This window comes from Xyrauchen texanus, chromosome 5 (assembly GCF_025860055.1).
Source record: "Xyrauchen texanus isolate HMW12.3.18 chromosome 5, RBS_HiC_50CHRs, whole genome shotgun sequence".
Taxonomy (NCBI): domain Eukaryota; kingdom Metazoa; phylum Chordata; class Actinopteri; order Cypriniformes; family Catostomidae; genus Xyrauchen; species Xyrauchen texanus.
The window spans coordinates 9103661-9131655 of record NC_068280.1 but is presented as its reverse complement, the minus strand read 5'-3'; the positions used below and the strand labels follow the sequence as shown (position 1 = coordinate 9131655).

Here is a 27995-nt window from a genome sequence, read left to right as displayed (position 1 = left end):
ATGACTTTCTTTCTTCTGCTGAACACAAATGAAGATTTTTTTGAAAAATGTCTCCATTCAATGCAAGTGAATGGTGGCCAGAACATTGAAGGTCCAAAAAGCACATAAAGGCACCATAAAAGAAATCAATATGACTCCAGTGGCGATATGATAGGTGTGTGTGAGACACAGATCAATATTTAAGTCCCTTTCTACTATAAATCTTCACATTCACTTTCACCATCACATTCTTCTTCCTTTGTTTTTGGCAATTCACATTCTTTGTGCATATCACCATCTACAGGGCAGGGAAGGACAAAAAGGTAACTTAACTATTGATCTGTTTCTCACCCACAATTATATTGCTTCTGAAGATATGGATTAAACCACTGGAGCCATTTGGATTAATTTATGCTGCCTTTATGTGCATTTTGGACCTTCAAAGTTCCAAAAGGGAAGGTCGCTATTCACTTGCATTGTATGGCCCTACAGAGCTAAGATATTTTTCAGAAAATCTTTAAGTTAAGCATCTGGTATGGCATGAGGGTGAGTAAATGATAAGAGAATTTTAATTTTTGGATTAACTATCCCTTTATGATGTTGATGGGATGGTTCATCGAAAAATGAAAATTATTTCATAATTGAATTACCTTAATTTTGTTCCAAACCCATATGACTTCCTTCCATCTGTCGAACAATAAAATATTATGTAAGACAGAATGTTAGTATCAGTCACCATTTACTTTCATTGCATAATTTTCCATACAATATAAGTGAATGGTGACTGAGATGAACATTCTGTCTAAAATCTCCTTTTTTGTTCCATCAAGAAAAAGAAAATCTATGGGTTTGGAACAACATGAGAGAGTAAATGATAACAGAATTTTCATTTTTGTATGAACCATCCCTTTATTGTGATAAGGAGTGTAAAGCTACTGTATAATAGTCTGTTGTTAAATATAAAATTAAGCTACAAAATTTGGCAATAAGATGTTTTGTTACATGGCTCTCTGGAATACTTGATTCTGAGTGGTCAACCGTGACATTCTGCAGTCAAATATGTTTGTATAATAACCATTAAGCTGTAAACATAAGTGTCCATTGTAACAGGCAACTAATTTCCTAATGTGTACCTGTGCTACCTTTATATCTTTCATATAATTCTGCTGTCTCTTTCTTCAACTCTTTAAGTAAGTATTTTCTTACATATTTGGAAAGTGGTTACATAACAAGCATACAGTTAGTACAATAATGTACAGTCAGTCAGTCATTATCGCAAAATAAACCCCTACAGGGTCATACATGTCCTTATTTTACGATAATGACCAGTAGATTGTAGATTATCCCCTACATATTGGTTGACAAAATTTGAGTATAACAAAATTCTATTTTAAAGCAAGCCAGTCTTATTGGTGACCATCTTGGTAACTACCCTTGGCATGAAAGTACAGCTCTAATCTACTTGAATGGGAAAAGACAGTCTCTTATAATATCTCTTAAAATATCCATAAAATGACAAATCACCAATAAAATTGGACATAAAATGCATCATAATGTTTTAGAGTATGGTCTGTTGTGTAGACCAGGCAATGCCTTTGCCAATAAAAGCTTCTTTTCCAATAGCTGCAATGTTGAGCTTTGCCATTTCTACCAATACATTTTTATACAGTCTCTGAAAAGATCTAACACACTTAATGGCGTGTTTGTGTGTCTGCTTGTTTGTACACCTGTCTAGGGTTGTTCACCCTTTAAACACACTCCATTTGTCTGGAAACCCTTCTAATGCAAGTATTGTAAAAGTATGAATGTCTGCAAGAGTGCCTGTGCAGGTGTATAATTGCCGATCCCAGGTGTCGGAGTTTGAACCCTGGCACCCCACATGGCCTGACTCACCTCAGCACCTCGTTGGGGTTTCCTGACTTGCTGCCTTTCTTGTCAGGTGTGCCGTGACATCCAGACTTAAGCAGCGTGTGAGGACCCCGATCCAGCATCATTGTAGAGGTTGCCATGGCGATAATAGCTACAGCATCACGCACTCGAGCCTCCAGACCATAGTCCCACTCATCGTAGGAAACCGAAATCAAACCTGAGAGAAAGAAAGAGTACATTTAGTACAAGGAATACAATATAAAGTATTTTGCTAGCTAGCTTTTTAATATTTATCTTCAAACTAATTACACTAACACCATGTCCTCATCAGGTGCAACTTGATACATTTCCATTGTCAAGTAATTCTTCTGTCCATGCTGAAAGCGAAAATGCTGTGCAAAGCAGCACAATGAGCCAATCAAATATATTTTATGTTTAAGGGTGCCTACATATTAGGGAAAGCTCAGACGAAGCATTTGATGGATAGGAATGCATCAACTCTATGTGGAGATTGTGGAAAGTTTTAAATCAAGAGGGCATACAGTGAATTAGATTTCAGCAGGATCCAATCAAGGAATGTCAACGTCAGAGTGTGTTGTGGCAAATGTTGAAATGTAAAATCTTCTTCCCTCTCCATCCTTCTGACGTACCATCCCCATGGAAAGCAATGTCTACACACCATATCAGGTACAGTTATGAGGAGTGGGATTTTGGACCAATAGGATTTCACGATGAGCAGGGCTACTTCATCATAGAAATAGAAATCTATAGGGAAATGGAAAATGGAAATCTATTGGGTTGCGATAAAGCACTGCGATATAGCGAAAAGCAATAAAAGGGATCTCTTCCATCACTTCACATTATTTTAAATGCTATGGATTTCCATCGTCAAGTAATTTGTCAGTCCACAATGAAAGTTAAAATGCTGTGCTATGCAACACATTAACAGCCAATCAAAACATTTATGAATTCACAATAACACCATCCAAAACCGTCATAAACTTGGGGGTAAATATGGAAGACCAGCTCAATTTCACTGACCACATCTTAAAAGCAGCCCAATCATATAGATTTGCACTCCGCAACATTAGGAAGATGAGACCCTTCCTCTCTGAACATGATACACAACTCCTTGTTCAGTCTCTTGTCACATCTAGACTAGACTACTGTAATGCTCTTTTAGCCTGCATTCCTGCATGCACAGTTAGGCAGCATGGCTAGTCTTCAAAGAACCCAAGAGAGTGCATGTTACACCCCTCCTAGTCTCTCTCCAGTGGCTGCCAGTTGCTGCACGTATCAAGTTCAAGGCTCTGATGCTGGCATACATAACAGTCACTGGGTCTGCACCAGCTTACCTATAATCATTCTGAAGAGCTATGTTCCCACCAGAAGACTTCAAATGAGCAGCACCTTGAGGTACCAACACAAAGAGGCACCAAATCACTTTCCTGGACTTTCTGCTTCACTGTACCTCGATGGTGGAATGACTTTCCAATACCATCCTTAAAGCAGACTCCTTCTCTGTCTTAAAAAATTGGCTAAAGACACAACTTTTTCATGAGCACTTGACCATACACTCATAATAAAAAATACTGAGCACCAAAGGTGACCCATCTGGACTATTTTGAATTATTTTTGTATATAAACATGCACTAGACAGACATCTTTGACCGCTGTTATGTATCTGGAAATGCTGTTAAAAGATGCATTGTCAAGTTACAACACTGAAAAGTTGAAGCCATTCAGTTTTATTAAGCTGCTGTGACTCTTGTTGTTTTAAGCACAAACGTGTCCTGGAAACTAGATGGATGTCTTGATGGATGTTTTTATGCATTTCCAGCAATGTGATACTGTATGTGTGTGCTTCTATTCACTGTGCATTGGATTATGTTTGTGAATTTATTTCGGCTCATATCAGCGTGGATTGCTTGTAAACCAGTCATAATGCGATTTAAGCTTTGCAAAGGAACTGTTATTGAAGGATAGGACAGTTAAAAACACTTGGACATGATCAAAAACTTAAGTAAACCATTTCATTCATGAATATTTCAAATGTCATGACTGCTGGAAAGTTTATGGTGCTGAGTGTTAACACTTGTGCTTGAGATGAACAGTTTAATGCAGGGGTGTCAAACACAGTTCCTGGAGGGCCACAGTCCAGCAGAGTTTAGCTCCAACCCTAATTAAACACGCCTGAAGCAGCTAATCAAGGTCTTCAGGAGTGCTTGAAGATTACAAGGAGGCATTATGGAGTAGAGCTGGAACTAAACTCCAAAGGGCTGAAGTTGACACCCCTGGTTTAATGTATTCGGATGGAATATGTTGTATGTGCATTATGTGTAAACCCTGAAATTTTGTTTTAGAATATTGTGGAGCTTGTTCTTTCTCTTCCATTTAAGTTTCAAATATGGTTGTTTTTGAGGGGCTGCACTGTGTTAGACAATCATAACAGTGGAAGTTTTAATGCTTTATATTGAAGTTTTAATGAGGAGCTTAAGCCACAACTCAGTGTTTCAGACAGGGTGGAAAATGGTCAGATATTACTAAATTATGACTGTTTATGTGGAAAAAACGTTATTAACATTATCAGTGGTCCTCAGGGAAGATAATAAAATGAGTATAAATGAGCATTTCAAGACCTCTTTATGATGAATCACTTTGGATAAAAGTGTCTGCTAAATGAATAAATGTAAATTATATTTAATATACAACAATGTGGCTCAGGATTTTGGACCAATCAGATTTAAATGTGACTTGTTGGGTAAAATCTCAGATTTTCATGGAAGAGATAACTTTTATCGCTTGTTGCTTTATCGCGTCACGTCTGATTAGAGCATAGTGTAATTCCTACATGAATAAATGTTCTTCGCTCTTATAACTTTGTCTCTGTATGCCCTGCCTAACTTCAATGTTTTCCATCTACTGTTAGACTTTTCTATCCATCGTTTTGGTCATACCTGTTGGAAAGACGTTGGGTACATTATCTGCATCCCCAGCCACCAGAGAAGGTGCAATCCAGGTGTACCCGTAACCAGTGAGGCCCACTGAATGTGCCACCTCAAAAATGGTTGTGGCTTCTTCTTTTGTGCAGTAGAGTAGTATAACAGGACTTTGGAGCTTCTTCAGCTGGTTCTGGATCTTTGAGTCGCCATCATCTACTGACATGTCCAACAGCAGCACCTCTTCCAGCTCCCAGCCAACAAAACTGTTCTCGACAGTACTCCGGATCTGATGGTGGGAAAAACAGAGAGAGAAAGATTACAAAATGTAATGTCCTGCAACACACGTCCTGCTGTTCCCAGCTCTCCCTCAAATCTTCTCTTTTGTTCTCTACATAGAAAGAGAAGAGAAAGTTGAAAGACATGGAGAATGACAAAGGAAACAAGAGAGAAAGACAAAGAGAGAGTGAGGAACATTTAATATAGAGGAATACAATTAAAAAGAGAATTTTCCCATCATACACCTCTTCCAAATACCAGTGCACAAAACGTTCCTTCATCTGTATGCTATTGATAGAGACAAACATAACCTACAATTTAAAATGTCTCTCTCCAGCCTACAAAACCATTCCTTGTGCTGTTTTATGCCTGTAGAGAACAGAGAAATTTAACTACATTTCCTCATAATACAATTGTTAAAACACAAGCCCATGAGATGATTTCCATTATAGTCTATAGAAGAAAGCACTAGAAGAATATGAAACTATTATTATAATAAACGATTCTTATTATGCATGACTGTACATCTCAGTATTGCCAACTATTCTGATAACCTTGCAAATTGCATTGACAGTATTAAGTGTATTTTTAAGTGGCCAGTGCCAGTAATAATACTTTGATTAAATGATTACTACTGTACACATACATAGATACTGTTATGGGTGTGCAGTGAAGCCATGTCTGTATCTGTATCTGTTGCTATGGCAAAATTTTCTTTATCCGTAAATCCGGATAGAACTGGATGTGGGCGGAGCTTAAACCGGAAGTTCATCAAAACTGCCCATTCTAAATGTAGCTGTATTACATTTATAGTTTATGAAAAAAAATGTGCCTTGTATATGCCTAGTGATAAAATACTAAGAATAATAATACTATTATTATTATTAAATTATTAGGCTATTTGTATTTAATTGTATTATTATTTTTTTTTTTTAAATCTTACCAGATGAAGCTGAGTATGTAGGCTACATTATCTGAAAATGTTGTTATTTGTGATTTCTCCTTGTTTTTCTGACATTAATATCTGCTGAATTTTCGTATATGTCCGATTTCGTTTGTCATCCGTGCATGTATAAAAACGTTATAACATCGTGCTCAGGTTGGTTTAAGAATACATGGGAATCTTTACTTTCGTATAGACATTATAAGAAGTGGAAAATGTATATGATACAGTATCTGAGTTAATGTAACCTCTTGATAAGCTCAGATTTCTGAGACTCATAAATAAACGGAGACACCAAATGGAGTTGAGAACGTAGCCATCCGATTTGAAATCACACAGTATTTTCATTCATAAGGTTAACACTTTAGTAAAATTCAGTTCACATTTTTTCCATTTTGGAATGAATTCGTTATTAGTCTTGAAGCCAATTTTTGTTCCTTTCCGAAAAAGGTATATGGCTTCTGGCACATACCTAGTTACTGTAATCTAATTACTTTTTAGTAGTGATACACATTAAAGTTTATATTCTTGCTATTAGATTATACAGTAGCTACTGGCTTTCAATTAAGTTAATTACTTAAAAGTACATTACTTGGCTTACACATGTTTCTAAAATAATATTATTTATGCTAAATGTTTTAATATGATTACAGTTTTAGAGAAGTAATTAATTATTTTTAGTGGATTACTTACCCAACACTGATCATGTTATATGCATGATCTTTTACATGGTTCTTCAAAAATACCATGGTATGATACCAAGTGAAAAGACATGGCATGCACTTTGAGGCCAACAGGATCCCAAAACATTTAAGAGAAAATAATGCAGGATCTGTGGCAGCCCAGGACACTGCAGAAGATGAAGGGGCACAAACCGCACCGGTCAATGTTGGTAAAGAGTGTTTGGAATCGCCTGAACCAATGTTGCACACTGGCCTCACTGGTAGATGATAAAGAACCTGGCTACACTAAAAAATAAAGAGCAGGCTGCTTAAAACTACTCAGGAAGGAAAGCCTCCTCTGGACTTCTACCGGCCACTATTTGCATTGCCCTAAGCTTGCAAACACTTCTGCTTTTATCGTTTTTTTTTACTTTACTGTAATTTATAAAAGGGCTGTTGTGTCAAGCATAAATTAAAAGGGTAGACGCCACTATTATTGAGTTCTGGACAGGGCTAAAAGCACATATTGTGAGAAATGAGTGGTGAATGTCCAACAAGATGGTTAAATCTGAAATGATGAGAGCTCAAATTGGAGAGGAAAGGAGCATTTTTTACAATAGGAGTAAATAGTGAAGATGAGGAAGAGGATGTAAGCAATAATTTTGACAGCAGCCCCAACATCCAGAAGATGGAGGAGAGGAAGAGAACATTAGCTGAGACAGGAGCATTGGCAAACTCCTGATGATGAAAGAAGCAAGCACTGCAGCGCTTTGCTCCCCAGCGGCAGCATTAGTGTGAGAACCGCACCAGCTAGAGTTGTAGGAGTTATCGGCAGTGAAGCAGACAGCAGTTCGGTCTCCAATCTCAATTCGGCTAAATTGGTGCAGCTTTGAACATGCAAGTGTTTATATACACCCTGATTAGGCCAATCTACTGAATAAATGTTTACTACCTGATATCAGTAACATTGTGATGGTGGGATTAAATTAAGCTGATGAACTGTCTCTAAGGCGTCTTTAGACAGCCAAGTTAAGGCTGCTCTGCACCTTCTTAATTTTCACGCAATGCATCGTAAAAGCCAGAATATTGCTCTGACCCACCTCAGCCCCTAGTAAAGGCAGTTCTGAAGCTGCTTTGATTATTTGTAAATGAAATGCAGCATTAAAGCAGCATTAAAGGAATAGTTCACACAAAAATGAGAAGAATATCTCTGCTCTGTTGGTCCTTTCAATCCAAGTGAATGGAGGCCAGAAATCTGAAGGTCCAAAAAGATGATAAAAGCAGTATAAAAGTATTCCAGTGGTTAAATCCATATCTTCAAAAGTGATATGATAGTTGTGGGTAAGAAACAGATCAGTATTTAAGTCCATTTGTACTATAAATGTACTATAAAAGAGGTGCAACATTTGACTTTCAGATGTGAAAGTGAAAATGGAGATTTATAGTAAAAAAAGGACTACAAATGTGTCTCTTTCTCACCCACACCTATCATATTTCTTCTGAAGAAATTGATTTAATTACTGGAGTCATATGGATTACTTTTATGCTGCCTTTATGTGCTTTTTGGAGCTTGACATTCTAGTTACCATTCACTTGCATTGAAAAGACCAATGGAGCTGAAATATTTTTTTAAAACTCTTACTTGGTGTTCAGCAGAAGAAAGATAACTAACATTTTGGTCTGAACTGTCCTTTTAAACTTTGTTTTTGTCATGATAGAACACATATTTCACAATTTAAAATTTAATATTTAAAAGTATAATTTCATATTTTCATTTATTTCTGTATTCATAATTGTACATTTTAAACATTAATCTCATTACATTATTTACGCAATTGTAATTGCTGTTTTAATACATTTATATAATGCACTTTTTTAAATGTATTTCACTTTTGCAGTGTAAAGATGGCTTAACTCCATTTAAAAAGAGAAAACAGATGCTCTTATCAGGGTAAAAAGTTCAGTTTGCTCAATGAGATTAAACAAAACTATAAAGTGGCTCCAAAAATTATTTGTCCACTTCAGCCACACTTAAAATAAATTAATGTTGTGGCATGAGATAACAAAATACCAAACCATGTGGCATTTATTTAAAGAAAAAGTACATTGCAAATTAAAAGAAAAAACACAAAAAGTAAAAGAAGAAAAATGGATACAATATACTGTTCAAAGTGAAAACAAAAAGGACATTTTCTGGTTGCCAGATTTGAGTGGAACATGTCCATAGATAACAGGGTCGTTTCTGAGCATATAGGGGCCCTAAGCAAATTCATACTTGGAGAATTAAAAAAAAATATATAAAAGCATATAAAGGTCCAAAAAGCATATAAAAGCTTCATTAAAGTAATCCATATGACTCCAGTGTATATATCCATATCTTCAGAAGCTATAGATAGGAGTTGTTGAGAAACAAAGTCCTTTTTTACTATAAATCTCCACTTTCACATTTTCTTCTTTTGTTTTGGTGATTGGCATTATTTGTGAATTTCACCACCTACTGGGCAGGGAGGAGAATAAATAGTAAAAAAGAACTTATATTGACCTGTTTCTCACCCACACTTATCATATCACTTCTGAAGATATGGATTTAACCACTGGAGTCATATAGATAAATTTTATGGTGCATTTATGTGCTTTTTGGACCTTCAAAGTTTTGGCCACCATTCACTTGCATTGTATGAACTAACAGAGCTGAAATATTAATCGGAAAATCTTAATTTAGCAGATGAAAGAAAATCTTACACATCTGGGATGTCATGAGTGTGAGTAAATGATGAGAGCATTTTAATTTTTGTCCTTTAAGACACATTTGTTATCTTTGGCCTTTGCAATGTCATAATGGCCATTGTGTGCTGGACAACGTAAAACCATTTGTTTAATGGTTTCAATTTGTTTTATGCTTAATCTGATTTTAATGTACAACACTTTGGTCTACTTTGTAGTTTTTAAAGTGCTTTATAAATAGGTTTGACTTTGACTAAAATTTAGAAGTGAAACTTATGAAGACACAGACTTTAATATCAAACAGCCTGTATGAACAGTCAAGAATACCACTGTCAAAACATTCAAATGAAGTCTAAGAATATACTTTTTGAGATTTTTTTCTAAAATCTTGCAGCTAGACTGAAACAGAAGTGGAACCAAATGGGAAAGAACCAGATTGAAGAACCAAATAACCAAAAAGAGAAGGAAAAGTTCCTCACCCGGTTAACAAAGTCCTGGTATCCAGGGTAGTAGGTGGTGACGATGGAGAATATGTACCAGTCATATTCCTCCATTATATTTAGCATGACAGAGGCTTGCTGCTCTATAGAGGGACCAAACTGGAAGAACATGGAATGGTCATCCTGAAAGAAACAAAGACAAACACATGTTTGAGAAGACAACAGAATGAAGGGTAGATATGTTGTAATAGGACATTAGTACTGTAGATGCCTTGCCTTAGAATCATATTATTTTGCTTGAGGATGCAGATTTAACATTGGAAATTAAGTGGCCCCCAAACACACCAAAATGGCTTATTTTACAAAAATAAACAAAAAAAATCAATCAAACATTGAAATGTATTAAAAATATGAACTGGATAGGCCCAATAATATGCTAAATAATTGAGTCTTTGTTTCAATCTTGAATTTCAATGGTTTCATACTCTCAGCAGCCAATAATTAAAAGCAGATAACACATTGTGGTCAACACAAGCTCTGTTTATCCTTATAACAAAATAACTTATGTGTACTGTAGTCAGAATCATATTTTCTTTCATCTTGCTTAGTTTTTTCAAGGTTTTCGAGGATGAGATCATGCCACCTGCCATGGTGTTTAAATCTGCATAATTTGACTTTTACCAAGTGACTAAAATACCATAGCGCTTGATTGAATGCATAGCCTTGTCAACAACACAAGATAGATAAGCCTGTTTATTTTGCTATCCAAATTAAGCATGATTAGAAGGTTAGTTGCATTTTATCATTAGATTTCAGCATATTTTTTTTTTGTATCATCTTCAGAAGCAAGATGATAAGTGTGGGTGAGAAACAGATCAATATTTAAGTCCTTTTTTACTATAAATCTCCATTTTCACTTTCACATTTCTCTTCTTTTTTTTTAGGTGATTTGTATTCTTTGTGAATATCTCCACCTACTAGACAGGGAGGGAGGAGAATTTATAGTAAAAACGGACTTAAATATTGATTTGTTTCTCACTCACACTTATCATATAACTTCTTAAGACATGGATTGAACCACTCGAGTCATATAGATTTCTTTTTTGTTGCCTTTTTGTGCTTTTTGGACCTTCAAAGATCTGATAACCAATCACTTGCATTGAGATAATTTTCATTATTGGGTGAACTATAATTAAAAAGAATATTAAGAAATATAGAAAATTCTACAAATGTAAAAAAAAAAAAAAAAAAAATTCATTATATATTATATACATATTTATTTAATCCTTTCTTTATTTTTATTTTTTTTTTGTAATTTCTGAATTTTGGTAGCATTTTTATCCCTGGAATTGCACATTTGAGAGAGAAAATTTTGAATTTGCTTGTTAAATCATAATTTTTTTTAACCAAACTCAAAATCAAATCAACAAAATCAATTTTCTGCTTACAGCATATTACAAAGACAAAGCATCAAGCCAAAAGGTGAGGTTTATTTTTATTCCTTACACTATTACAACCTGTGGACATTTGGACGAAGGAAACAGGGATCAGATTGAAGGATGTGAGACAGAGGGTAGAGAAACATGAACTCATAGATCTGACCCCAACAGCAGCACTGTAGATCAGATCAAAGCATGCAAACAAGACACAGTTCAATCCCTTTACATGGTCTAAATGACCACTTCACTTCTAAACCTCATAATCTCATGCCGTTTGAATGTCAAACTGAAACATCTACAGGACATTGGCAATAATAAATTATAAATGATTTGTATAAATATGTGCCAAATGCTTGTAATAAGTATGGTAATGAATTGCATCTAAAATGTATACACCGACGTGTGTGTGTGTGTGTGTGCGAGCTGCTGGCAAGTAAGCCCATGCATTTTATGTTATGCACACATGTATGAGTGTACACATGAATGCACATACATTGATATATAAGTCTAAACAGGCCTGTAAATGATTGTTCTGTATGTGTATTCATGTGTGAAGTCGATCGTAGGCGTTTGCCATGTTAGTCATGCTGCATGGCCAAATCTCTCTGTTTCTTTCTCTTTCAGCTCTCTGTGCTCCACTCAACATCAAAGCCACTCCCCTGGGGTCCGAGGTGGACTGATCCGTTACCTTTATTCAGCTTTAATGAGGTAACAACACTGACAAGAGGTGGGAGAGGGGATGTTAACACTGACCAAAGCACACCTGAGAAAGACTTTCAATGGGGTGCACATGTGAAATTCTACAGGCTGCCTCTCATTTTCAACTGTATATTTATGCCAGATACACTTACTTGTCACCATACTGTAAAACAATTCTTGTCAATTCACCTTAAAAATATGCTTCATGTAGTGACACAATAAACAAGCTTTATTCAAGTACAATATATATATATATATATATATATATATATATATATATATATATATATTATTTAAAGGCATAGTTCACCCAAAAATTAAAATTCTCTCATCATTCACTCACCTCATGCCACCCCGGATGTGTATGATTTTCTTTTGATTTTATGATTTTAATAAGAATATCTCAGCTCTGTAGGTCCATACAATGCAAGTGAATGGTGGCCAGAACATTGACAGACCAATAAGCACATAAAGGCACCATAAAAGTAATCAGAAACAATATGATAAGTGTGGGTGGTTAAATCTATGTCTTCAGAAGAAATATTATAGGTGTGAGTTAGAAACAGATGACTATTAAAGTCCTTTTTACGATAAATCTCCATTTTCACTTTCACCTCCACATACTTCTTTTGTTTTTGGCAATTCACATTCTCGATGCAAATCTCCACCTACTGGGCAGGAAGGTTTTTTTAATTTAACCACTGAGGTCATATGGATTACTTTTATGCTGCCTTTATATGCTTTTGTGAGCTTCAAAGATCTGGCCACCATTCACTTGCATTGTATGGACCTAAAGAGCTGAAATATTTTTAAAAAATCTTAATTTGTGTTCAGCAGAAGAAAGAAAGTCATACAGATATGGGATGGCATGGGGGGTATATGATGAGTGAATTTTCATTTTTGGGTGAACTATCCTTATGACTGATTAAACCCAACAATAGAAGGTTACACCAACTAAAGTAATTTTTAAAGGTCATATGAGGTAAAAAAAAAAAAAAAAAAAAACAACAACAACAACAACAAAAACACTTATAATATAAAAACAAATAAATAAAAAAAAAAGAATAGCTTATTAAAGGGATTTTTTTTATTCTGGAATCATTTACTCATCCTTATGTTGTTCCAAGCCAATTTGACTTCTTTCCTCTGTGGAACACAAAAGGAGATGCTAGACAGAATGTCAGCCTCAGTCACCATTTAGTTTCATCTTGTTTTGTGTTCCACAGAGGAAAGAAAGTAAGACAGATTTGGAACAACATGCAGGAGAATAAATGACAAAAAAAAAAAAAATTTTTTTTGAGGAACTATCCCTTTAATGTACAGTAACCATGCGTTTCCACTGTACATTTTCACTTTTTACAGTGCATGAAACAGTTTTCTTCAATAAACCAGAATAGGGATTTGTGATGTCAAACGAAAGAGGAAGTCGTTTCAGAGGTGGAACAAGTTATTACATTTTGATCAATTTCAATTTTAATATCTTTGGAATAAAGTGCACCAGTGAATCATGCACAAAAAGACCACATACATACAAACATTCAGTATATACATACACTCACTGAGCACTTTATAAGATACACATGTACATCTACTTATTCATGCGATTATCTAATCAGCCAATCATGTGGCAGCAGTGCAATGCATAAAATCATGCAGATACGGGTCAAGAGCTCCAGTTAATGTTCACATCAGCCATCAGAACAGGGAAAACATTTTTTATCTCTGTGATTTCGACCGTGGCATGATTGCTGGTGCCATGTGGGCTGGTTTGAGTTTTTCTGTAACTGCTGATCACCTGAGATTTTCGCACACAACAGTCTCTGGAGTTAACACAGAATTGGGCCAAAAGCAAAAAACATCCAGAGAGTGGCAGTTCTGAGGACGGAAACACCTTGTTGGAGAGAGAGGTCAATGGAGAATGGCCAGACTAGTTCGAGTTGACTGAAAGGCTACGGTAACTCAGATAATTGTAGTGAGCAGATTAGCATCTCAGAATGCACAACACATCAAACCATGAGGCGGATGGGCTACAACAGAAGAAGACCACGTCAGGCACTTTACTAGGAACACAGTGTTCCTAATAAAGTACTCTGTGACTGTATAAACTGTATATATACTAAATTTTGATATATATACCATATGTCAGATTTGTACTTCAGATCACTCCTAATACACCTCTCTAATCCGTCTTTTCACCCTTCGGCTCCTCATCCCCCTCCCTTTCATCAATCTCCCTCTCTCCACTCCTCTTCTTCATCCATCCTGAGTCTATTCATCTCAAAATGAGCTATCACAGACACATACACTCTGCATGGAAGTAAATTACCAGTCCCCTGTTTCTCTCCCGCCTGTTTAACACAATGGAGTTGCCATCCTAGTCATCCACTGTGCTCAATACAATACAACCCCACACAAGCAGCGGGAAACTAATCCAGACTTCACATTACTCTCCTTTCTCCACTTCCCTCCCTCACTTTTGCTATCCCTCCAATAATGGAGTCTTGTGTCCTGTAGAGGCAGTTTATAAGGGACATTTTTTTTAATATTTGATGGAGAGGCAGTGGCACAAAATAAGTTCCTCACTAACTCTTGACTGCTGGGAGGGTGTAACAGCTGAGCTGCTGCCATCGACGCTACCGCACCAGAACAGCATGTCATTAAGAGAGAAAAGGGGAGAGATTTAGAAAGCATATCCATTTAGGAGAGCATGCTTCTAAATTCATATGATTCATCAGTTGATCTGCCATGATGTTCCATGAAGTTATAGAATGATTGCAAATAAAAAGCACTTACCCACCAAAAAGGCAGAAAGACGGTTCTGTGTTCTATTATGTTTAAAACAGGCTCATAAATAGGTTTGAATAATGAAAATTTGATGAGAACAGAGAGAGAGAGAGAGAGAGAGAGAGAGAGAGAGAGAGAGAGTTTGACGAAGAAAGAGAAAGGACAGATGAAAGGAGAATCAAGAATCCAGAATTCTTAATTTGACTTCACCGCAACTTTTGGCCAAAGCTGATCTAAAACACAACTCCTCTCCTCTAAGACAGCATTGACAAGACAGTTTAGATTGAACCCCTCAGAGCACCAGTGGCATTAGCAGAGCCAAACGAAGCTCGTGTGAGCCGCAGAGAGGGAGACAGAGATTCGCTCTCCAGAAGGTCACTCACAGCATTAACAGCATCTACTGCTGCTGGCTTTTTAGGCTTGGCAGCAATCACGGATCTGTCTGACTTATAAAGTACAGAGAAAAGAGAGTGCAATCTTGATCGTGGAAGATAAAACATTTATCAAAATTTAAGCAGATGCACTCAAGACAATCTGGTAGTAAAGGAAAAAAAACACAGATTAACAACAATGTACAAACCGACTGACAATACAACATTTGAGTCTTTGTAGACTAAGAGGGAATATACAATAGATGGACACTTAATGTTACATAATCTAGACAGACAAACAGACAGATTGCAGCACTGTAATACAGTACAGGAATGCATACTGTAGAATGGGATGTGATGACTCATAAGTCACGCAAGGGGTTTAAAAGAAAGAACGGAAGAGAGGAGATGGAGAGGACAGAGGAAGAGAGCAAAAAGAGAGAGAGAGTCTCTTGCATATAACTACAGAGCCATCAAAGGATTAAAGGGCTGGTGGGCAGTCACACTTCAGCCCTTTCAGTCTTCTCATTTTGTGGCAAGTGTTTTATGTAATTAGGCTGATGTTTCAATGGTGTTGGAGAATTATGGTAGATCTGTAATATCCACTTACTCTTTCTTTAATATCTGTCTGGTCACTCAAATACTCCCTTCTCACTCTTTGTCTTATTTCCTATAAAAAAAACTATAAACAATCAATAGGGCCCACTGTATGTCCAAATGTTCATTTAGTGTATGAGTATTGCAACCATGCAGCTATTCCAACCTGTTCTCATTCCCAAGGCATCATATTATTGCAACTTGTGCAAGAGCCCAGCTCATCAATCTACAGACCCTAGAGGGTGTTTTTGGTAACGCGGTCATCAAGCACATTGCGTTGATTGAGAAACCTTTGACGTCAATAAACTGACATGAAGAGAATCCATATTTATTCAACGTGAGATTATATGTTGAGGTACAATTTTATCATTGTGACAATATGTTGGGGTATGATTTTAATTTCATTTGAACTCAGCAACATTTATTCACAGTGGTTAATGTTTAATCAGCAATATTTCTTAGTTTGCAGCAGTAACTCGCTGCTTAAGCAACATAGTATGATGTAACTTTGGAGAAATTAACTAGCTAGTCATGACTTTTTCCCAAAACCGAAGTACTAAATACATTGCATATCCATCATTCGAACCACATTGGTTCAACAACATAGAGCTGTTGTTAATGACGTTACGCGGATGGGAGTAATAAGTTCCGGTTTTCTTGTTTTCTTGAATGCATGTAAACATGATCAAAGTGTTAACAGAATGAAAGATACATATGGAATAATATATATACTGTAGATGCCTCAGCAAAGTCAAATGATGTACACACAGCAAAGTAACAAGGAACTATGTTTCTAACCACAGGAAAAGAGCTGTAGTTCCAACCACACAGCTTTGTGATGCTGTTCGCAAATGTTTATTGGAACTTCGGATTCGGGAAACACCAAGGGCCCTATTTTAAGCATCCAAGCGCTAAGCGCAGTGCAATGCCTTAACTCATAAGCGCAAAGTCAATGGACATGGCCATGAAGTGTTGGTATATTCGTGTAAGCGTGCTCTAAGTCTAGGCGCAATTGGGTTTGGCGAAATTGCGCGTGCAAGGCTCTAATCGGGTCATTGGAGGTTAATCTCTGGCACCTTCTCCGTCTTATTATACAGTCCATTCCCTGTCAAGCACCAGCGATACAAACAAAGACAGCACATTCATAAGACATTGGTTGTGTAAATGGACTGTATGCAATGAATTGGAAGAATAAATATACGGATTCACATTATTCTGTGCGTCCTTGTTAAATGGGACATGTTCCTTTTATATGCAGGGAAAATGTGGTTCAGGATATGGATGTAGGCTCCATTAAATTATTCAGAATGCAAGTATTATTAATCATCTACTGACACACAAATCATGGCTAGTATTAACAGTGATTGTATCGGCATGCACTTCACTTCTACCAGTCAACAATAATTTAGAAAAATGTAATTAATAAAAAAAAATTTGAAACCAACAATATTTTCTAAATTCAAATTATTCTTCAAATGAAATGAAAATATAACCAAAATAAAAGTGTTTAAAAAATCATACCAAATCCAAACATTTTACTCTTTCCTTCTTCCATTGGACCCTTTTTGCAGTGGCTTAAACATAACAATAATAATAATAATAATTAAAAAAATAAACACGACTTCTAGAAAATGTAACATAAATCTCATATTTTTTAGTTTCAACAAATGCCTTCAACAGCGATCATCAAGGACATAATTTTATGTTCTGTACTTTCAGAATTTGGACAACTTTATTAGCACCTGCTGGTGGAATCTCCAAACTTCAAATGCAGGAACTGAATTTGGACTTTGCGCTGAGTTAAGAGAGATGTTTATTGAAACGTCTTAGTGCAACGACCTAATTCTTTGGAAGATAGCATATTACGCTTTGCGGCACTTAATTTACATACAATACACCCACAGTTTGCGTGCCTACACCAATAGTAGTGTAAACACTCCCACCTATGACCATTTGCTCTTTGCGCTGACACGAAAATTGCACTTAGAATTAACAATCCTATGAAAATTGGATAAGACGTTGTGCACATACCGCTGCGCTTTGCGCACTCACAAAAATAGAGCCCCAAATCGTTTAAACTGTTGATACGCACCCCTTTTTTGAGCACAAACCATGAAAATTACATACCTGAACTTAAATGGTTGTATTTACTGGACCCTTTGGAGTATGGACACAGTTGTAGTAACTTTTGAAAGAAGACACTTTGGGTTTTATTTCACAAGTTTCAGAATTATATGTTGTTATTTTTTAAAGTTAGAAAAGCTGAAGTTTATAGTAATGGAAATATTTTGTGCTGAACATGTTTTTATAATCTTTATAAAAACGTTTCAAATTTGAAGATTATCTAACAAAAAATGAGGTTTCTGCAAGCTTTTTTTCTCTGAAAATCACTACCGGTATACAGAGTAAAATTAAGGCTCCGCCTTTCAAGACGACACTAAATCTGACAGCACTGCTTGGCTATTCTGAATAAAACTATGCCGCATTTTTGGAGACAGGCTCGTTTTGTTTACGGGACTTTAATATATAAGATAATATACAGTTTTACAACATGAATGCTGCTCAGATTGCATAGTTTGTTGAAGAACGATGATAAAGGGTAATTCTTTCAGGTGAGATCTCATGTAAACAATGGAGAATATATCAATATTTCTCAGATTTATCACTTTTATGGACAAAAAGTGCTATTGGATGTTTTTCATTGAACACTTGACATGGACAATTGACCCAAGTGTGGCAAACTGTCACGTTTTCATAAAATAGGTATGATGTCCCGTTTTGATAATGCATGTTTTAATTTGTACTCCTGTCACAAATAACTAAATTGCTGTTTCTGGAGCATTGCTATCATGAAACAGAGATAGGATATCAATGCTGAACCCTTAGACCTTTGAAAAGATGTATAATTTGTTAACATTAATTAAAAGACTGGTTTTAAAACACTATTGGTTTTAAAACACTATTGGTTAGGTTTAGGCATTAAGGATAAGGATGTCTGTTTTGTTCACCTCTCATTTGTCTTTTTGAACACTATTGGTTAGATTTAGTTTAAAGTTATAGGTTAGGGAGGTATGTTTTACTCATTAAAACATCCATCTAATATTCACCTTAAAAACCTTGATTACAACATAATTTCACTCGCATTCGGTGCCCCCCACTGGACATTTCGCTGGGAAACTGCAGCCAAACGTATAATGAAGTTAATTCTGGTTTGGTTAATTTTGGTTTGAAAAAAGAATTGCATTGTCACATTAATTTCATTAGAACATGCTGGTATCTGCCTGTTTCGTCTTTTATATGGTTGCGAATTGGTCAGGTTTAGTTGTAGGGGTGGGGTGCTCAAAAACATCTACAGTATATAATAGTTTAATGTAACTCGAATTATTGTGACCAAATCTGTATCTGTCTGTCATATGTAATTATTGTTGATAATTGGTTAGGTTTTGGAATAGGGATGGGTTAGGGGATCTAAAATATTGATTTGATTGTATAATGAAAGTACACGAATATATTTGTAAGTATAATAAAACATGTTGCGGTTATTTAAACACATGCTTTAATATCTGAATCCGTCATAATATCCCTCATGAGACTAGGCTTACCTGCTGCGTTTGTCGGGAAACAGATGCTAGATTGTGCTTTTGGCGTCTGAAGTGAGAAGGGTTGGGTATAGCCTACACCTAATACACATACAGTAAGAAACACTATACTGTACTATATTATTTGGGTTGTGCTGGGGTGAAATGTATTTTCTCTTGAAGTGCATCACACATATTTTCCTCCCTTTCTGCCAAAATCATCTTTTTCCCCTATAGAGATTTATATTCTTACATTTCTTTTTTTCTTTATGACAGCGTACATTCTCACCCATAACCAATGACATCACTCTATCCACTTTTCCTACCTTCTGTTCTGTTTCATCACTCTATTATGCCACTTTGTCTCTCCTCTGATCTTTACAGAAATAATTATTTTCCTTTACTCTGGACCGTCAGCATATCATGCTTAATCATCATATCTTTTTTAATGGCCTCCCTCCCTCAATCTCTAATCAAACACATACTGAATTAATTACGTCACATATGATGCATAATTAACACGAAACAACCTTAATTCCCATTATACAGCCCCCTCCTCTCTGAGACCTTAATTCAATTTTTTTAAAAGCCTGTCTTTGATTGAAACTGGGGCTATTTCTGTCCAGCTGAGATAATTCCTATTTTTCTCCCTTTGCATCTCCTCTCTCTTTTTCCCTCTCTCGTCTATCTTCCTGTGGTCTAAAATTTGAGGATAAAGCGAGAACGAATTCAGCCATAGGTGCGAGTGACATCTTGACACCTTGTCTCTTTCAATAGTGCCGTGAGCCCACAGTGCATCTGCCTGCCTGCGTTAATCAACATTATGGAGGTAAACAGTACCGTAAAAAGTGCAGAAACAACTCTGAACTCACCTCTCTTTCAGTTCTATTACACCCAGAGTGGATATTGATCATACACTAATGCATGTGGCAGGACGCCACCACTTCTCTCTCCTGAGCGGAGTACTGTAGTCTACATAGAAGGCAAATCATTGTCTAAGCTGTTAAATGTAAAGCTTTTTAGATGGAGCTTATACTCCATCCAGGGCTAGCCTTTGCATTTTGGAGGCTCTAAGCAGATTTTCAAAATGGGTAAACACATCCCAGTCATGACCCTCACTCTCTGCCGGGTATACCGAGCCGCTGGAGAAAGCTGCCACCCCACATGCCCCAGACCAGAAATGACCCCTTTCTTTGAGCTGCCCAACCTCCAAAGAGCCCCCGATCACAGCGAGTATACGTGTATACTTTCAGTTATATCACACTCCCCTTAGACACTTTATTTACACCTTTTGTGTTTTTTAATGTAAAAAAATAAGACTCTTCAATGGTTTGTCTTTACATGGGATGGATATGGAGAGAAGAGTGAATCTGGCAAAAGCAGGACTCGAACTCGGGTCGCCCCAACTGCAAGTCAACTACCAAACTAATGTTGCTATGCCAGTCCCTTAACAAATGTTTGTCAAATTTACATACTTATTTCTTATATATGAATTATTTTAGACAGGTTCCATCAGACTCGTGCATATAGCAGGGCTGTTTGGCCAGTGCTATTCGTAACCGTAGTTCCAGCAAACCTTCACAAACAGCAAGTTGTGTGGCTGGAATTACAGTTTTCAACCTGTTGTTGGTTCCTTGTTAGTTTGCTGTGTGGGCATCATTTGACTTCACTGAGGCTTCTGTAACCCTTTTCTTAACCCTAGTGGTTAATTTAAATGTTTCCCAAACAAGAAAACCTGGATTCCCGGCAGTTGAATGGCGAATTGACCGGTATTTTTTTCCTTTATATGAAAACAATTAAGTAAATTATATATCTTTTCCCTATAACCTACCAATTACACAATACGTCTACTAAAATACTAAATTGAACAATTCTTATTTATTGTTTCCCAAAAATCAGTATCTTGTCAAATTAATTGACTTGTCAAACTCCAAAGAAATACCAGAATACGAATGTTAAGAATAAAAAAACAAATATTTATTTTACATTAATATAATAACCTCCCTTTAAAGAAAAAAAACAAGAAACCACTAATTATCTTGTAAATAAAATATTCAAAACAACTTTCCAGAATTATTTGTTTTCTCTCTTATGTTTATTCACTTGAATGTATACCTTTTCTCCTGAAACATGTACAGCAATAGGGAAAATAAAACAATATTTCCTTCAAAACAAATCAAACACACTTGAAGATTCACAACAAAGTTTTTTTTCCTTTCAGTATGCAAATCATTTGCGAGTCAGTGACGCAGTCAACTATGCGATCGTTCGTTATCGTTGGGGCCCAGTTCGTTGGTGCACATTTACAGATGACGAATTCAATGTAGACCTACTCACATTCAACAGCCCCGAAAATGAGTTCACTTACGTCCATCCGACGAAAGAAGCAATGGTGAAGTCACTTGCAACACGACGAACACAGTTTCACACGAGCAGTCCTGGATACGCGATGGATGAATGCAGCTGATCCACGTCCCACGACGACGAACCACACAATCTTTCCAGTCCCGGATAATGTCCGAAGTCCACCACGAACGTGCAAGAACTCCGACACAGTTATTGACCCAGAATTTGAATGTCACTAACGTTAGCTGTTAAGCCCTCATTGTACACATCTTGACTCAGCGCGTTGACTCAAAGATCAGGGAGAAAAATAACAGAAATAAAAACACTTCAAATAGCAAAAATAAAATAAACCAAGCGTCGTTTCTCTGCACTTTGGCCCTTATATCACATAGAATATATGAAGTCTCCAAAATGACGCACTTCTAACTCAAGCAGTCAAATTTTTCTCCCGTCTTCTCATGCCATGTGTCATGCTTCTCCCCCTTCACGTAACTCACATTGTGACGCAAACTTATCATGCTCAACAGTCACTGGTCAACAATAGTACATTTACATTCAACAAAATTCTCATTGGATATGAAACAAAAACATGTAGTTGTATCACATTAAAATAAACAAATAAAATGAAAAGCACAAATTTCTATATTTTAAAATACTTCAAAATAAAAGGCATAATTATTTTAGGGGTCCCTACACACTCCCCCCACCAAAAGTCCAGTATGCCCCATGCTGGTCATAGAAAACACCCACACCATCTAAGGAAGTGACCCCTTTTTTTTTTTTAGACAAGGCTAAGACTAATTGGTACAAGTGTGGGCATATTGTTACACACATTGCATAATGCATCCGCATTGCACCACCAAACATGTGAACTTTTATAGCCACTAGAAAATTACAAAGCATTAGTAGCTGCTACATCAACACTACATCGCTTGGATGCAACAGTCTCAGTATGAGGCACTCCCAATGTATCATATGTAAATCGGGTATTAAGCTTTCTCTCCCTACAGGATCTTCGTACTGCATGAGGTACTACATCTGACTGAACTTCAGTACCTTCACCAGTAGTAGCGGGATTCTGTATAGCAATGTCATGACCTACAGCTATTACATCATCAGTCAAATCAACCCTTTCAACATCAGCCTCATGTTGAACAAAAGAAGTTTCACTTTGACCTGGAGCTATAAGTGCTTCGGAATCACCATGAGAATCACCAGACTCTGAGCATTCTACTTCTCTTACAGGGATTTCACACTGAATCTCCTCTGACATCGGAGAGGGAATGTCTTCCACATCCTCAACATAAAACCCAAACTCAGACTCTGAGTCGGAAGAATTACATTCTCTTGGAAAGGAATCAACTACAAGAGGAGAATTTGTTGACTCTGCAGTTTTCCGTTTCTCCTTTGCTCTCCTACGCCTCAAAGCTCTGGGTGATGGAGTAGGCATGATGTCTACCTGGGGACGTAGCCTGATTGCCTGTCCCAAAGGCAGGATATGATTGTGATGCAGGACTTTGACTGGCCCCTCACCATCAACAGGCTTCAAACGATACACAGGAATGCCAGAGAATTGACTCTCCACTACATAGGGATTAGCACTCCACCTGTCTGCAAGCTTTTGTTTTCCTTTTAGGCCAAGGTTTCGAATCAGAACTCTGTCTCCAACATTCAGACTATGGTAACGAACTTTCTGGTCGTACCTCTCTTTGTTGCTCTGATTCATCTTTGTAGCAGTGGCATGAGCTAACTGATAAGCTGCCTGTAATTCCTGCTTCATTTTAGCCACATACTTCAAATATGACACAGGCGAGGTGTTGTCAGGGGAAACACCAAAACATACATCCACAGGTAATCTAGCCTCTCTTCCGAACATAAGAAAATAGGGTGAGAAACCAGTGGCCTCGTTGACAGTACAATTGTATGCATGTACAAGATGGGCTATGTGCTGACTCCATTGGCACTTCTGACTAGGCTCAAGGGTACCCAGCATGTCCAACAAGGTCCGGCTGAACCTCTCCGGCTGAGGATCACCTTGCGGATGATACGGGGTGGTTCTTGACTTCTTTACACTCAGCATTGTCAACATGTCAGACACCAACCGGCTCTCAAAATCCCTGCCCTGGTCCGAGTGTATTTGAGTTGGAAGGCCATAATGGATGAAATATTTTTCCCATAAAGTCTTTGCCACAGTGGAAGCTTTTTGGTCCCTAGTGGGGAAGGCTTGAGCATAACGGGTGCAATGGTCCGTGACCACCAAAACATTACACACATTGCAAGAATCTGCTTCGATGGTAAGAAAATCAATGCATACGAGATCCATAGGCCCTGAACTCTGCATGTGGGACAATGGAGCGGCTCTCTGAGGCAGTGTTTTCCTCTTTATGCAGCGTTCACATGTTTTACAGTAGGCCTCTACATCACGCTTCATGCGTGGCCAATAAAATCGGTCACGAACCAAACTGTAAGACTTATCAAAGCCTAAATGTCCTATCTCGTCGTGCAAAGATTTCAACACCATGCTGTGGTACTGCTTGGGAAGCACAAGCTGTCGCTTCACTCTTTGGTCACTCAGCCTAATGGTTCTGTACAACAAGCCATTATCTACTGACAACTTCTCCCATTCTCGTTTCAGCAACTTCATCTCAGGGTGGTTGTGATGGACACTATTTGCAGGTTTCTTATGACAGACAGCTTCCCACACCTCTCCCAGGCACGCATCCTTTCTTTGGGCAGATTGAAGCTCACTGGGACTAAGCTCAGGTAAGTGGGCAGCAACTAATGCAGTAGCTTGACAATAGGCCTTAGGAACAGCAGACATATGGGCCCCTATCTGTTGTACAACACATGGATAAGTGACACAACCTGCTCTTTTCTCCACAGACATTTCCTGACACAGAGATCGGACACCTGCCACTGGAATTTCCTGCCACTCATCATCAAGACTTAGGTGAGTATGTGGACGTCTGGACAAGGCATCAGCATCGACGTTCTTTCGGCCTGGCCTACATTTCAGACTGAAATTGTAGGTGGTGAGGGCTGACAACCAACGGTGACCAGTCGCATCAAGTTTCGCTGTCTTCAATATATAGGTTAGAGGGTTGTTATCAGTTCTAACCTCAAACTGGACACCGTAAAGATAGTCATGCAGTCTATCCACAATTGCCCACTTCAGAGCTAAAAATTCCAGTTTGTGCGCAGGATAATTTCACTCTGAAGGGGAAAGGCTTCGACTGATGAAAGCAACAGGGCGGAGCCCTTTGTCATGCTCCTGATACAAAACCCCTCCAAGTCCATCCAGACTTGCGTCCACATTCAAAACGTAAGGCTTTTGTACATCAGCAAAGGCTAGCACAGGAGCCTGAGTCAGACAATTTTTGAGTGTTTGGAAGGCATCATCACACTGCGCAGTCCATCGGGAGCCAAAAGGTTCAGAGATTTTGTAGCACGGCTTGGCATTACAAACAGGTGAGCTGATGGGTTTCTTTCTAGAGGATGGGTACCCCTGCAGCAGTTCATTTAGGGGCCGGCACAACTTTGAGAAATCCTTCACGAAACGACGGTAATATCCACAGAATCCCAAAAACGCTCGAAGCTCTGTCACTGTTTTTGGTTTGGGCCAGGATACAACAGCCTCGATCTTGGAAGGGTCAGTAGATATTCCATCCTGTGAAACGATGTGCCCCACATAGTTCACAGAAGTCCTGCCGAATTGACACTTATCAAGGGAGATCTTCAGCCCTTCATCCCTCAACCTATCCAGAACCTTCAACAACCGCTGTTGGTGCTCTTCAAGAGTCCGCCCAAAAACAATTAGGTCATCTAAGTACACAAGCACCTCCAAGAAGTTCATGTCTCCTACAGTTCTCTCCATGACCCTCTGGAAAGTAGCAGGTGCTCCACAGATACCCTGGGGCATACGCTCAAATTCATAAAAACCCAAAGGGCAGATGAATGCGGTCTTTTCCTTGTCGGTGTCACTCATTGGTATTTGATAATATCCACTTCTCAGATCTAAAACAGTAAACCATTTACTCCCAGAAAGGCTGTGCAGAGCATCTTCAATTCGGGGGTACGGTATATTGATCTGGTATGGTCCGTTGGTTGAGCGTCCGATAGTCCACACACATTCTGACCTTCCCTGACTTTTTACGCACCACTACAATGGGTGAAGCATAAGGGCTTCGGGACTCTGAAATGATGCCAGTACTCTTAAGCTCTTGTAGATGCTGCCTCACATCCTCCCAATCAGCTGGGGCGAGACGTCGAGATCTTTCTCTGAAAGGGTGCAAATCATTCAGTCTTATCTCATGCATGGTACTTTTTGCACAGCCCACGTCCCATTCATGAAGGGAAAACACTTCTTTTCTCTGCATCATCTCCTCACACAAACTCTGTTTTGCTTCTTCCGGCATCGGAGAATCTCCAAAATCAAAGCATGTAGGTGACAAGTTACTTTGTTCTGGCTGTCGGTTGTAGGAAAGTTGCGGCACCATGGTTACAGGAAATACATGAGCAAGAGGAGTTCCTCGCTTTATCCATACTTCTTTTGTAGACGTGTTCCTGACAGTCACCGTGACCCGTCGGCTGGACACAATGGATACAGAATGAACTTCAAGTCTCACTTGCAAATCAGCCGTTAAGGTATCATCACCATCCGCTTTATCTACTAACAACAAAGATTCTGTCATCCTACTAGGGAACTTAGGTAGACCTGGGAGTTGCATAACCTGACCTGGCTTCAAGCCAACAGGGGAATGCTTTACAAACCAAACTGTTCCGTGTTTGTTCGGATCACCCTGACACACATCTGTCTGCTGAATAACCTCAAATGCCTCTCGTATTACAGGATGCATAGTCAACACGTTCAGGAACTTCTCTCCAGCCTGTTCGCGACAAGACTCAAGCAGCTTCCTCACTAAGCTAGTGTTGGTCCCAACCAAAATGGCTATCCTCTCTCTTTTCAAAGGGTCTGGAAATACGATTGCGAGAGTGTCAACCACCTGATGCACCCCAGCCACATTTTCAGTAAATTCAAGTCTGAGGGGTAAGTATCCATCATACGGATATTTATGCGAGCTAAGACCCCAGATCTCAAGATTTTCCACAGGCTGAAGAGGCAAGTGCTTCAGATACGCATCATAGAAACTACGATATAATAGCGTGACCTGAGAGCCACTATCAAGAAGAGCTTTTACGTAAATCCCTTCAATCTGAACAGGCACCTCAGAGACAGGCCCTACTAAACCTACAGGCAATTGTGGCTGGCCAACATCAAGCAGATATGAAACATGAGTGGAACGTAGGTTATCTGGAGCTCCGCGTCGTTCCGTCACTGAGCTCCGCTGAAGTTTCCCTGTAAGCGGTGAATTTTCATCAGTTTCTGATTTACCTTCCTGAGATCCTCAGGTGCTTTGCATTCCCACTTCTTATGACCATCTTCACCACAGTTGTAGCAGAAGATACCGGGCAAAGCTAACTTGGACGTTTTGGGCTTGTAGGTACTGTCTCGGTTCATAGCTTCCTTTGTCTGACTGGGCATTTTCTGTGGGGCACGGTCAGCGGCAGGGGTCACAGTGGCCACGCTCAACAGTTGACTCACCTGAGTAGACAATTCTTTAACCTCCTTCTTCAGGCTATGTAATTCAGGCGGCACAGGCACATGGGGAGAGACAACATGGGCAACAGAAGCTTTAACATTCTCTCGTGCAGCTACCCAGTGTTCTTCCTCTCGAACTTCCTTCATCAACTGTGAGAAAGAAGGGGGATCTTGCAGAGTGTGAGTCATTCTGATTCGCAAAGCAACCATATCGTTGGTAACAGCCCCCTTAATTAGCTGCTCCATTCTAGCTCTATTTATACCGGCTGCCTCAATCCCACCCTTTAACAAGGCTCTGTGGAGAAGTTTATCTAGGCGGTACAAGAAAGCTGAAAGTTTCTCTCCACTTTCCTGGTAGGTATGATGAAATCTAGCCATAAGGTCAGGCCCACTCTCAGTAGTTCCATATACAGTCTCAAGGGCAGCTAAGTACTCATTTGCAGTCGCTGATGGGCTACTCACTTTAAGAAACCTGACAATATCAGCAGCGGGACCTCGCAAACTCTCAACGATGCGTTGTTTCTTAGCAGATTCAGTGCATTGCCATTCACTTATCATTTGAGCGGCCTGCTCCATCCAGACTTCATACTCTTCCTCACCTGGAGGGACAGGTTTCAACCCTGAGAACAACCTCAGTTTTCTGTAACTAGGCCCATCACTAGACACCTGATTACACCGATCTACTAATTTGCCAATGGCATCAACTAGGTCCACACTAATGTCAGATTTAGAAGGTTGATTTTCTAA

At 38.4% G+C, this 27995-nt stretch overlaps 1 pseudogene; it reads right to left on the bottom strand.

Moving 5' to 3' along the window:
* Positions 1 to 27995, bottom strand: part of LOC127644264 (glutamate receptor ionotropic, NMDA 2B-like) — a 149931-nt pseudogene that overhangs the window by 49901 nt on the left and 72035 nt on the right.